Source organism: Cornus florida, unplaced genomic scaffold (genome assembly GCF_030987335.1).
Source record: "Cornus florida cultivar Cherokee Brave unplaced genomic scaffold, ASM3098733v1 CherokeeBrave_3.0.0_Hap2_Chr03, whole genome shotgun sequence".
Classification (NCBI taxonomy): Eukaryota; Viridiplantae; Streptophyta; class Magnoliopsida; order Cornales; family Cornaceae; genus Cornus; species Cornus florida.
The window spans coordinates 85029600-85041257 of record NW_026775573.1 but is presented as its reverse complement, the minus strand read 5'-3'; the positions used below and the strand labels follow the sequence as shown (position 1 = coordinate 85041257).

The 11658-nt window shown below is 34.5% G+C and overlaps 1 pseudogene; it reads right to left on the bottom strand.

The window, feature by feature from the left end:
* Positions 1 to 7033: 7033 nt before the first annotated feature.
* LOC132302044 (small nucleolar RNA R71) lies at positions 7034 to 7127 on the bottom strand (annotated as a pseudogene).
* Between the last annotated feature and the right edge of the window lie 4531 nt (positions 7128 to 11658).

Sequence of the window (11658 nt, the reverse complement as noted above, 5' to 3'; positions counted from 1 at the left end):
CCTACCTATATAAGGATAAGGATTGCTTTTTACAAAGGGGGAGCAATATTATTTTCATATCATCTCTTGGAGAGCAAGCTTAGAGGAGGAGGAGGCTAGAGACACCATTGGAGTTCTTCATCAACAAGAAGCAGATTTCGACCAAGGAGTTAGCCCTTGAGGGTTAGAGCAACATCACCATGAGTGGCTAGACATCCTCTTAGGGCTAGAGTTAGCCCCAAGCAAGCTTTCTATATCTTAATCTTGTGTATTATTGAGGGATTAGTGTTGTAATTGATGTTTTGACACTTTGATATATATAGATCTTATTTATTTAATGATTTATGTGGTTTAATGCTTCCAATTGATCATTTCATTCTATCCATATGTCTATGTATGCTAGAATAGAAGTTCATGTGCTTGTCTCTAGATTTTATGTTATTGATGCATGTCTATGTGTATTGATGCTATAGATTTAGAGATTGTCAAAACATAGTGCTTAAAGGAATGCTCTTGTGATTTTCTTGATGGTTCATACTTATTCCTTGATGGATTGTACCTTTCCCCTAGTTTATTTTCATGCTAATAGTGTAGATGTAGTGTAGTTGTAGTGTAGTGTTAAATGGGAGGACAATCTATACTTGTTGTTTGATGATCCAATCTTTTGAATGCAAGTAGCATATGTCTCTATCTTTGTGTTGTATTTGGATTGTGAGCTTAATGAAAGGATTAATGACTTGTTTTGATCTATTGTGCCTTTCACATGTTATTTAGACAATATATGCTTCATTGCTTAGATATATTGTGCCTTTCACATGATGTTTGGACAATACATGTTTAACTAGTCATCCTTGCTTGTTGAATCAACCAAACACACACACACCAATATTGCAACACACCATTTGCCCTCATTAGTCACTTAACAATGGTATAGAAATGCATTGCTTGGTGGTGATCTCTAAACCCCAAGATCTCTCTCTCTTATTTACTCTTAATTGTATTTTTTGTTATCACTTAGTTTAATTTAGTTGCTCTCTAATCAACCAACCAACCAATTGTTTGATCACTCGACCTACTAGCCCTAATAACAATTCCACGACATTGCTCGATCCTCATAATCCCTTGGGATGATCCCTACTCGCCCTAGCTATATTTATAGTGAAAGGTAGTAGTGGCTTCTATAAATGTAAAACTCTTGGCCCTTGCCTTATAATGCACACACTCTTCAAGCTCAATGGAGAAAGACGGACCATCAGTTGGATCGATCCAGAATCTTTGATCGATCAAAAATGCTGCTGGCAGTGAGCTGTCTAATTCCAGAGCGCGCTGATTTCTACCTAACTTGTGTAGCTGCGAATTTTCTCTAATCATAGGCTGTATTTCTGACTTGGTGCCTACTCAAAGTAGGATGTAATTGATTCATTGAACTATTATTGAAAAATGTCATCATAGAGATATTACAAAAAATAGAAAAAAATATTCCTCTCTAGAACTAGGGTTTTGGAAAGAATGCAAGGATAAAGATGATGATGCCAACCTCCAAGTTAGCCCTTGAGGATTCCCAGACCACTACAATGAGTGGCTAAATCCTTCACTTGGGGCTAGAGATAGCCCTTAGGCCTGCTTCCTAAACCTAGCTTTTGTACATTTTTTGGGGATTTCAGTTGTAATAAATGTTTTGACCTTGAATAAATATAGATCTTGTGATTTCTACTTGATTTGTTAGGATTAATGCTTTCAATTGATCATTTATTTCTATCCATATGTCTATGTATGCTAGAATGAATGTTCATGTGTTTTTCTCTAAATTTAATGAAATTAATGCATGTCTAATTGTATTGATGTTGTTAATCTAGTGATGGTCAAAACATAGTGCTTAATTGAATACTCTTGTGGTTTATTTGATGGTTCATACTTGTTTCTTGATTAATTGTGCCACATCTTTAGTTTAATTTGCATGTCTCTAGCCTAGATGTAGTGTAATTGCTTTAATTTCTTAGATAAGTGGACAATCCATTCTTGTTTCTTGATGTTCCATACTTATGAGTGCAAAGAGTACATTTCTTTATATTATTGTGTATGTTCTAATTGTGGTTTAATTGAATGGATTATTGTCTCATTTGATAGGTTGTGCTATTCACTGGATTGACTAAACAATCTATGTTTATTTGCTATCCATGCTTAGTTTTCAATTAGTGACACACACATACATATTTTACAACTTAAATGTCCCCATTAATTTACAATAGCTAATGTTTGGTGAAGTGAAGCTTAGTGGTGAACTTTAAGCCCCAAGACCTCTCTCTCATTTATTTCCCCTCAAAATTCTAGATTGATAATTACATTATTTTTAATTGGACCATTAGTTTAATCAAATTCAATCTCTCTTTTGATCACTCAACCGACTAATCCAACAATTAATTCCAAAACACGACTCATTTCCCTTGGGATGATCCCTACTCATTCTTGCTATATTTTAGTTAGTAGTGGTAGTGGCATTATATAAATTCAAACTTGGCCATATTACACACATCTTTTGCAACTTTGGTGCATATGACGACGAATGTGATGGCCCAAGTTTTTCAACCCGGTGCGTCAGTGATGAATCGAAAGTTGATCCGATAACGGATCCGAAATGCGGAAGCAAATGATAAAAAAAGGTCTCTAGAGATAGGAGTCACTCCTAAGACACAAATGTAACCCTCCATGAGGTCACGGAACTTAAAGAGGACAAAAACGGAAACAAAGGTCAAAAAGGACAAAATTTGCTATCCAAGGGGCAAAAGGGTTAATTCACTAATAAAAGGAGAAAATTGACTCTAAACAAGTCAAAAAAGGTTAATACAACCTAATCTAATCATTTTGAAACATTTTAAGAGGTTCCGTGAACATTGGCTAAGAATCCCACAAAATGCCCCGTCCCGATTGAAGTGAAAACTGACACTACTTCACTAAAACATAAATAACTCCCATTTTGTTTGGAATCTGAAGATGGGTTTGGTATCATTGGAAAATTGACTCAAAATCCTTGAGTTGAGGCTCAAGAATCACCCCATTTGGATTAGAAACAAACAAAGTTATGACCCGTTGAAGTTGGATGATTAGTGTTAAAACTTAACAGAAATAAAGCTCGGTTCTAGCTATTTTGCTCAACCGAAATGGACTTTCAGACGATCGAAATGAAAGTGCTAAGAGCTAAAAACAAGAAGGAAAGTGCCTGCTTGTTTCGGTCGACCGAAATGGTCCTAAACAGTAGAAAAGGCTACTGGAATGTGATGTTTACTGTTCATTGGCAATTCCATTTGCCATCGGTCGACTGAAATGGAGTTTCGGTCGACCGAAACACCACAAAAAGCTACTGATGAACCTGCTAATAGCCTAAGGTACTAAGGTCTAACTTCTACCTTGAATCCCTTCATGAAATGGTTCAAAATGGATGTGCAAAACTGATTTTCAATGAGTTTAGTGAATGTGAACATGTCAACAACTTTGATATGAGTAAATGAATATAGAACAATGGCCCATGGCCCCATACACTTCATTTACAAGATTTTGACCTCTCAAACCTCAAATTTTTTTTAAAAGACAATTGAAGCAAAAATTTTATACCAAAAGTGTCTAAGTACCGAGGTAGACATGCTTGGCCCTTGGCCTCTTTACATACATGCTTCTAATGTCAAAAGTGATTACTTAAGCATCTTACACATCAAAGAGGTTACAAAGTCCTCAAAAGTACCATACATACATGGTATACAAAATTATAACTTCAAAAGTTAAGCATGCTAAACACTTGCATGTTAATATACAAAAATGCTTTAACAAGCTCAAAAGCTTCTAAGAATAATGAGCATCCATGAACATAGTCTCCTTACATGAAAAACAACCCAAACCACTAGGGTGAGTAATCAAGTTACTCGTAGGAGAAGCATATGCGTATACCCTAAAGTTTCAATATCATTGCAAGATCAATATAGACGAATACAAGGGAGCATTCCACTTAACGTCTATGTTCAAGGTGTGCTAAGAGATCATCTTAAGCTAACTTGAATGATTCTTTAGCAATACAAATCAATATCAATGTACTTAACAACATCAATTCGCCAATAACAAGAATTTCAAGCTACAATTAACCATTGGTTGTCAACTTGAAATTTAACGCGAAAACAAGTAATGGAAGACTTGGACATCACGTCTCAGACTTAACAAAGATTAATACGGTTATTCCAGGCATTAACCCGCTGGGAAGACCAACCTAGTGCGCACTATCTCAATTGGGGAGAACTCATACCTCCCGCACTAAAGCCGAACTTTAGCCATGTCACATGTAACAATGTCCCAAGAGACTCCAAGATATATATCAAGTTCTAAACTTATATATATATAATAAGGCATACAAACCACCTTCCATGCACAAGTATTTTGAAACCATATAAACCATGTCTTAAGGTTCCAAATCTAGAATGGCATGCCAAATGACAAATTCACATCGTGATATTATGCACAATACAATATCACAAATTTATCAATTCAAGTCATGCCTCAATAACAAGCTCTATATACTAATTATCAACATTTAGCAATAGGCTCATAAATAAATCACAATTTGTAATTCACAAGAACATAGAATTATTATCACAAAAATATAGCAATTCAAGTCAATAAGAATTGCATATAACACTAATAATTCTACTAGAGTTCTATATTACTACCACATGTGAATCTACTAGAATTTAGCATCTACTAAATTATATAATCCTTCTACACATAGTTTACACATATCATACATGCTTAAATCAATAAACCCTAAGTCAAGAAGTGAGGATTTCCTATAATATGCAATACTATCATATCAAAAGCATGTACACAATATATATTAAACCACAAGGACTATAAAACACTTAGAATATAAACTTACTACCACCCTTACCTCTATAGAGAATTGAATCTCTACAATCCAAGCAACCAAGTTCTAAATGGAAAACAAGTTTAGGGTTATTGAAGAGGAGAGTGAGAGGAATCTTTTCTCTCCCAAGGTTTTCACTCTAAGGTGAATGGAAAAGTGCCAAATGTGAAGTCAAAGCTCTTTACTAAACTTTCCTCTAATGGAGTCTTTACTAGGGTTCATGAGAGATAATGAAATGAAGAAGGTAAAGTGTAAAATGGTGAGTGGAAGGGCTAGAAATCCTCCACTTACTATGTGCTCTTGCACTACCTCTCTCACACACACAATGCAAGACTAAATCTTGAGCTTACACTTGTCACCAATCCAATGCCTCTTCCAAGACTTAATCCTAGACCCACACTTGTCAACAATCAATGGTTATATGTGCACCAATCCTAGGCCAACACATGGATGACTCTCCACCTTCCAATTGTCAAGAAACTATAGTGCCAAGTCTCTTCACCCAAATGCCAACAAATGGCTCCATGAGAGTATGACACTTGTCACACTTTCCAAAAATTGTAAAATGGTCCTTTTTCAAAATATCTTCCAAAATAAATTGCAAAAAGGTCCCTAAAATGAAAAAAAAATTATTTTACATAATTACACTAAAACCCCAAAAGTTATAAATAATTACACTAAAGTATGCATTCATGCCCTTTACAAAAAAAAAAAAAAAAAAAAAAAAAAAAAAAAAAAAAAAAAAAAAATCTAGCATGCTTTTCAAGAAAAGTAAAAATACCAATGTCATGGAAATCAAATACCATGAATGCATGCAAAACCGGAATCAAATCTGAGCACAACAAGTGAGGTTATGCAAGGAAAAAGAAAAATGGGAAAAAGACGAAATAGAGAAAGACAAAATAGGAAAAAGACGAAAAAAGAAAATAGCCGAAAATGGAAAAGGAGGAAAAGGACCGGGTCATTACAACGAACACACCACATATTGAGGACCGTGTTGAAGACCTTGGTCATATAGACCAACAAGGCATTCTTCACCCTAATGTGCACTAACAATATAATAATATGCAAGTTCCATTAGACATGCCTAAACCTTTTGTTCCACAACCACAAGACCAAGTTCCAATTGGAATGTCAAGGCCATTCTTTGTACCACCTCCACCTCCCGTTGTTCAAGCAAATTATGGGGCTTATGTAGGGCCACAAATTGCAAATCCTCCCATTGCTTTAAGAAATCACTATGTGCCCAATGAGTATAATGCACCAACATGCATTTAACTTCCTCCATTTAGAGTACATCATTATGAAATCAAACCACTAACCATTCAAATGCTTCCCAATTATCATGGGCTACCTCATGGAGAACCATATAAGTATTTGGATGAATTTCTTGAAGTTTATTCCACCGTAAAATATATGGACATGTCAGAAGAAGTTTTGAGGTTAAAACTCTTCCCATTCACCTTAAAAGATAAGGCAAAATATTGGTTTAACAATTTGAGACCTTTTTCTATAACTTCTTGGGCGAAAATGCAACAAGAATTCTTGAGAAAGTACTATCCCTTGTCTAAAACCAATGCCAGAAGAACTGCAATGAATAAGCATGAACTATCAAACTCAAGTATGAATTGTCTACCTAACTACAATTACTCTAATGGTGTAGCATAATCCACCAAGACTAAGCATAATTCATCAAATCAAGAGCAATTATATCTAATGTAAACTAATGCATTGCCACCATTGAACACAATTACAAAAAGTACTAAATGTAGAGATCAATCAACAATCAACTACATATAAGACAACATATAGATAATTAAAGATTAATTGGAAGAATTCAGCAATACAATACTTGAGAGAGGGGGGAAGAGAGAGACTTCATCAAAATACTAATCCCTCTGTCCCATTATTAATGTCCACATTCAAAATTCACACATTTTAAGACACTAGCTTTTATTACATTGGTTTCCAAATTTATCCCTTTTAAATGTTATTCTTTGATGGGGTCCACCATTTTGAAACTTTATTGTGTTTTATCTTTTAGGGGTAAATCGAGAATGTTACTAAAAATAGTGCATTGATTTTTGAAATGGGACAACTATTATAGGACAGCCAAAAATAGAAAAATGGACCGCTAATATGGGACGGAGGGAGTTCGTGAATTTTCACAAGGGGATAGGGAACTGTTTCATGAGGTATGGGAACGATTGAATGATTTACTTAGGAAATGTCCTCATCACGACATTCCTAAGTGGCAATTAGTTCAATATTTTTTTGAAAGTTTGTCAGATAACCATAAAAGCATGGTTGATGCCTTAATAGGAGGTTCCAATTTAAACAAGCATGAAGATGATGTGTGGCATTTATATGAGAGCATAAGTGAAAACTCAATGCACCGATCATTGTCTTCTAAAAATGGTAAAAATATAGGTGAAAGGAAAAATTCAAGCTTATATCAAGTGGACAATTCTAATGACATAGTTGCTAAAGTGAAGTCCCTAACTCAAAGGTTTGATCAATTTTTAATCAACCAAAATTCGGTCCATCAAGTGTCTTCCTCCCCTAATCATAATCATCATCATTCCAATGAATCTTGCATAACTTGTTCTAGTGTGTTGCATTCTACTTCCAATTGTCCCCATGGACATGTGCATAGTGAACACCATGAATAAGTGAATGTAGCTTTTGTTAATCAAGGGAATAATCCCTATGGCACTCATTACAATCCCGGGTAGAGGAACCATCCAAATTTCTCTTGGAAAAGCCAAGGGGAAGGCTCAAACCCTCCCCAAAATGGTTTCCAAAATAAGTATGTTCCACTCCCTATACAAAGCCAAGGTTCCTAAGGTTATCATTCATCTTACCAAGCACCAAATGGAAATCAATTTTTAAACTCTCATTTTCGAAATCAATCATCATATTCTCAAGGTAATTCAAGAAGTCCCACATTTGAAGAGAAAGTTTTATTGGCTTTGGGTACTTTGGAGGTAAATACTCAATTGCTTTATTCTCACTCCCAATCAATTGCAAAGCTAGAAACCCAAGTAGGGCAAATAGCAAGCACTTTGAATGCGAGAGAGAAAAGAAAAATGCCTCTCAATCCACCACTAAAACAACAATTTGTTATGGAGACCACTTTACCTTCGAAAGGTCATACACTTGAATATGTGAATGCGGTGACCACTTTGAGAAGTGGAAAGGTTATTGACAACCAAGTTGGTGAGTCTAATGAAGAGAGTGAACCGGTGTAACCTAGTATTGACACCCATCCCGCTTCACATCATATTCCTCCTTCATTAATTGCAAAGGACCAAGTTGCGGAGAATGCTTCAAAGAATGTTTTTGAGAAATATTTTGAGCCAAAGGCTCCATTTTCAGATGCTTTGAAAGCATCCACATCTTTTGAAAAGCAACAAAGCAAAGCTAATGAAATCATTGATATGTTTAGGCAAGTTAAAATCAATCTTCCTCTCTTGGATGCAATTCGACAAATTCCAGCTTATGCTTAATTTTTGAAAGATCTTTGCACTCTAAAGAGGAAGAACAAAAGCCAAGCACCAAGAAAAGTTGTTCTTACCGAGCAAGTGAGCTTTATCTTGCAACACAATACTCTCCCAAAATTCAAAGACCCCGGCTCACCCACCACATCATGCACCATTGGTGATCATCTTATCAATCGGTCTCTTTTGGATTTAGAAGCGAGTGTGAATCTTCTCCCCTATTCAGTTTATGTTCAATTAGGCTTAGGTGATTTAAAATCGATGTAGGTAGTTTTACAACTTGTAATGACCCGGTCATTTTCATTTCTTTCCCTTTCTTCAAATTTTGCGGATAAATTTTTTTTATTGTCTTTTCCTTTTCGGGTTCGATTTCCCGCCTCTTAGTGTCGTCTCGAGTGCTCGAAAATGGTTTCTGAGACTCTTTCCTTTGGATTGACAACTTCCTTTGAGGACTGAGTCATTTCCACATTTTTTGTTTTTTTGACACTATTCATTTTTTCGTCTTTTCCCTTTTTCGTCCTTTAGTCATTTTTCATTTTTTCTTACTTAACCTCACTTTTTGTGCTCGGATTTGATTCCGGCTTGGCATACGTCCATGATATTTAAATTCCATGACATCTACATTTTTACTTTGGTAGAAATGCATATTAAATGCTTACTTTCTTTGTAAAAGCCATGAAAACAAAACTTTTTATAATTATCCATAACTTAAGGGGTTTTGGGGTAATTAAGTAAAGTAATTATTTTTTGTCTTAGGGACCATTTTGCAAATTAAATTGGAAGATATTTTCAAAAAGGACCTTTTTGCAATTTCTGAAAAATGTGACAAGTGTCACATTCCTATGGTGCCACTTGTTGATTTTGTGGTGGAACCACTTGAAGGCTTAATCCCATGACACATGAAGGGTGGAGATTTACCCACTTGTTGTCCTAGGATTGGTGCACTTATTGGCATGGATGGTTGACAAGTGTAGGGTTAATATTTAATCTTGGAAGCTTACTTGGATTCATGACAAGTGTAGGACTCACCTTTAGTCTTGCATTAGTGTGTGTGTGAGAGGTAGTGCAAGAGCACCTAGTGAGTGGAGAAGCCCACCAATTTAGCTTAGGGTTTACACATTTTAATTCATTCATCACTTTCCTCTCAAGAACCCTAAAGAAGCCACCATTGGAGAAAAGCTTGACTAGTAGCTTTGACTTCATTTTTGGTGCCCTTTCACTCACCTTAGAACCCTGAACTTGGAATACTTTAGGCTCCTCCCACTCTCCTCTTCAAAACCCTTGAAGGATCTAGCCTAACTCCTAGTTTTGCTTTGGTATCTAGAGATTCAATTCTCTAATGAGGAATTGATCTATTATGTTCAAGTATTTTCATGTCATTATTGAGTGTTTTACATGCATGGAAGAGAAGGACTTGTATTTTGCCCTTAAACTATTTTAACTTGAAATTAATCTTGTCTAATTAAATATAAAATATGAAAATATACTCAATTAGCTTTCATTTAGTTTTGGTTTCATCTAATTTGGATTTAAAATGAATTAGTTATGAATTTTTGAAGTTGCAAGCTAGTTGCTGGAAATTTGAAGTTTTTCCTTTTTAGTCCGGAAATGAATTTTTTATATGTACCTGTGGTACTTCAATTGCCTTGAAATTTTTACTGGCACTTCCACCATGGGTTTGACACTACCCAGAATTTTTTCACGATTTTAGAACATTTCTAAATTGTTTTAAAAATCCGAAACTATCTGCTGTCCATGTTTTTATTGCAGCTGAAAAACATATTTTTAGATGATTTATTTCACTAAACTTTTGACATTGGATCATGGCTTAAATTTCTAGTTTTAAACTCTCATATGTTTACTTCCAAAATAAATTAGGTTTGACCAATTTGGATGTCAAATGAATTTTTTCATGAATTTTCAAAGTTGGAAGCTACAGGCGGAAAATGTGTTTTCTGGGCAGAATTTATTTCAAAGTTGTGGTTCAAAACTGTTTCAATTGGGAAAATATTTTATTAAACTAAATTGATATTATCAAATTACATTGTTTAAGCTTTCATTAGGCTTTGGATTCATTCAATTTGGTTTATAATTGAATTTTTTATGAATTTTACAAGTTGAAGGTAGCAAGCTGAAAAATCTGTTTTGCGGACCGAAAATTTGGGGCGATTTCATTTCAGTGGTAATTGGGATTTTCATTCCAATAGAGGTAGGGAATGTTTTAGGATTATTTGTGTGTTGTATTGTGTGTTTGCCATGATTATACAACATATATGTATACCTTGTATCAAATCTAGAAAGCTAGTAATTTTTATTTCTTTGTATAAGATTTAAAATTTATGATGATGTATAACTTTGATTTGAATTGTAACATGCTATGAAATTATACTTAGATATGTTGGTTAACATATATTAAATTTGGATCATTTGATTAAGAATTACAACCTTTATTTAATATTTATCTTTAGTAAAAGTTTAATTCACATGGTTGTATCAAGCATTAAATCAAGTTGTAATGTGGTATTTAAATAGGCCTTGGCATGTTCTCTAACATAGATTAAATTGAGGGCATTTGGAATTGTTTAAAAATCTAGAGGAAATTAATTAATTAGCTTGATTAATTTTGTTTCAAGTGTTTTAATCACTTAACTTATCATTTGATGTTATATATATGATGACCATGACATGTCTTTCAATATATATTAAATTGAGGTTATTTGGATTAACTTGGAATTTAGAGAATTTAACTATTTATGTTTAATTAAATTCTACTTTATTACTCCATGGATTTAATTTCATTTTGGAAGTTATATCTATATTTAAATCATGGATTTGGATTTGATGTATGTTCACTTGACTACTTTTGAGCATTGGATAACATAGTTGTTACTTTTATATTCATGAGAATAGGTTTTTCCTTATTGAATATATTGTTGCTATGTGTAAGGAATTGCACACTTTGTATTTGACATCTTACATGCCATAGTACTTGTGAATTTTGAGCATGTATTGTATAAGTTTCCAAAATTTGGATTGTGCTTGATAAATAGTTGATATCTTGTATATACATGTTGATATATATACGTTGTTGCACAATTTGTTGATTTTGGAAACTTGGGGATGTCGTTGTTTGGCTACGGCTAGGACTTGGTTCTAGTACGGGGGATTGTCCCTCTATACAGTCTAGTGTGCACATAGGAAGGTTACCCATGGGCTAGTAACCCTAAAGTAACTATGTTGTCGGTCTGATCTGGCGTGACGTCCGAGTATCCACTT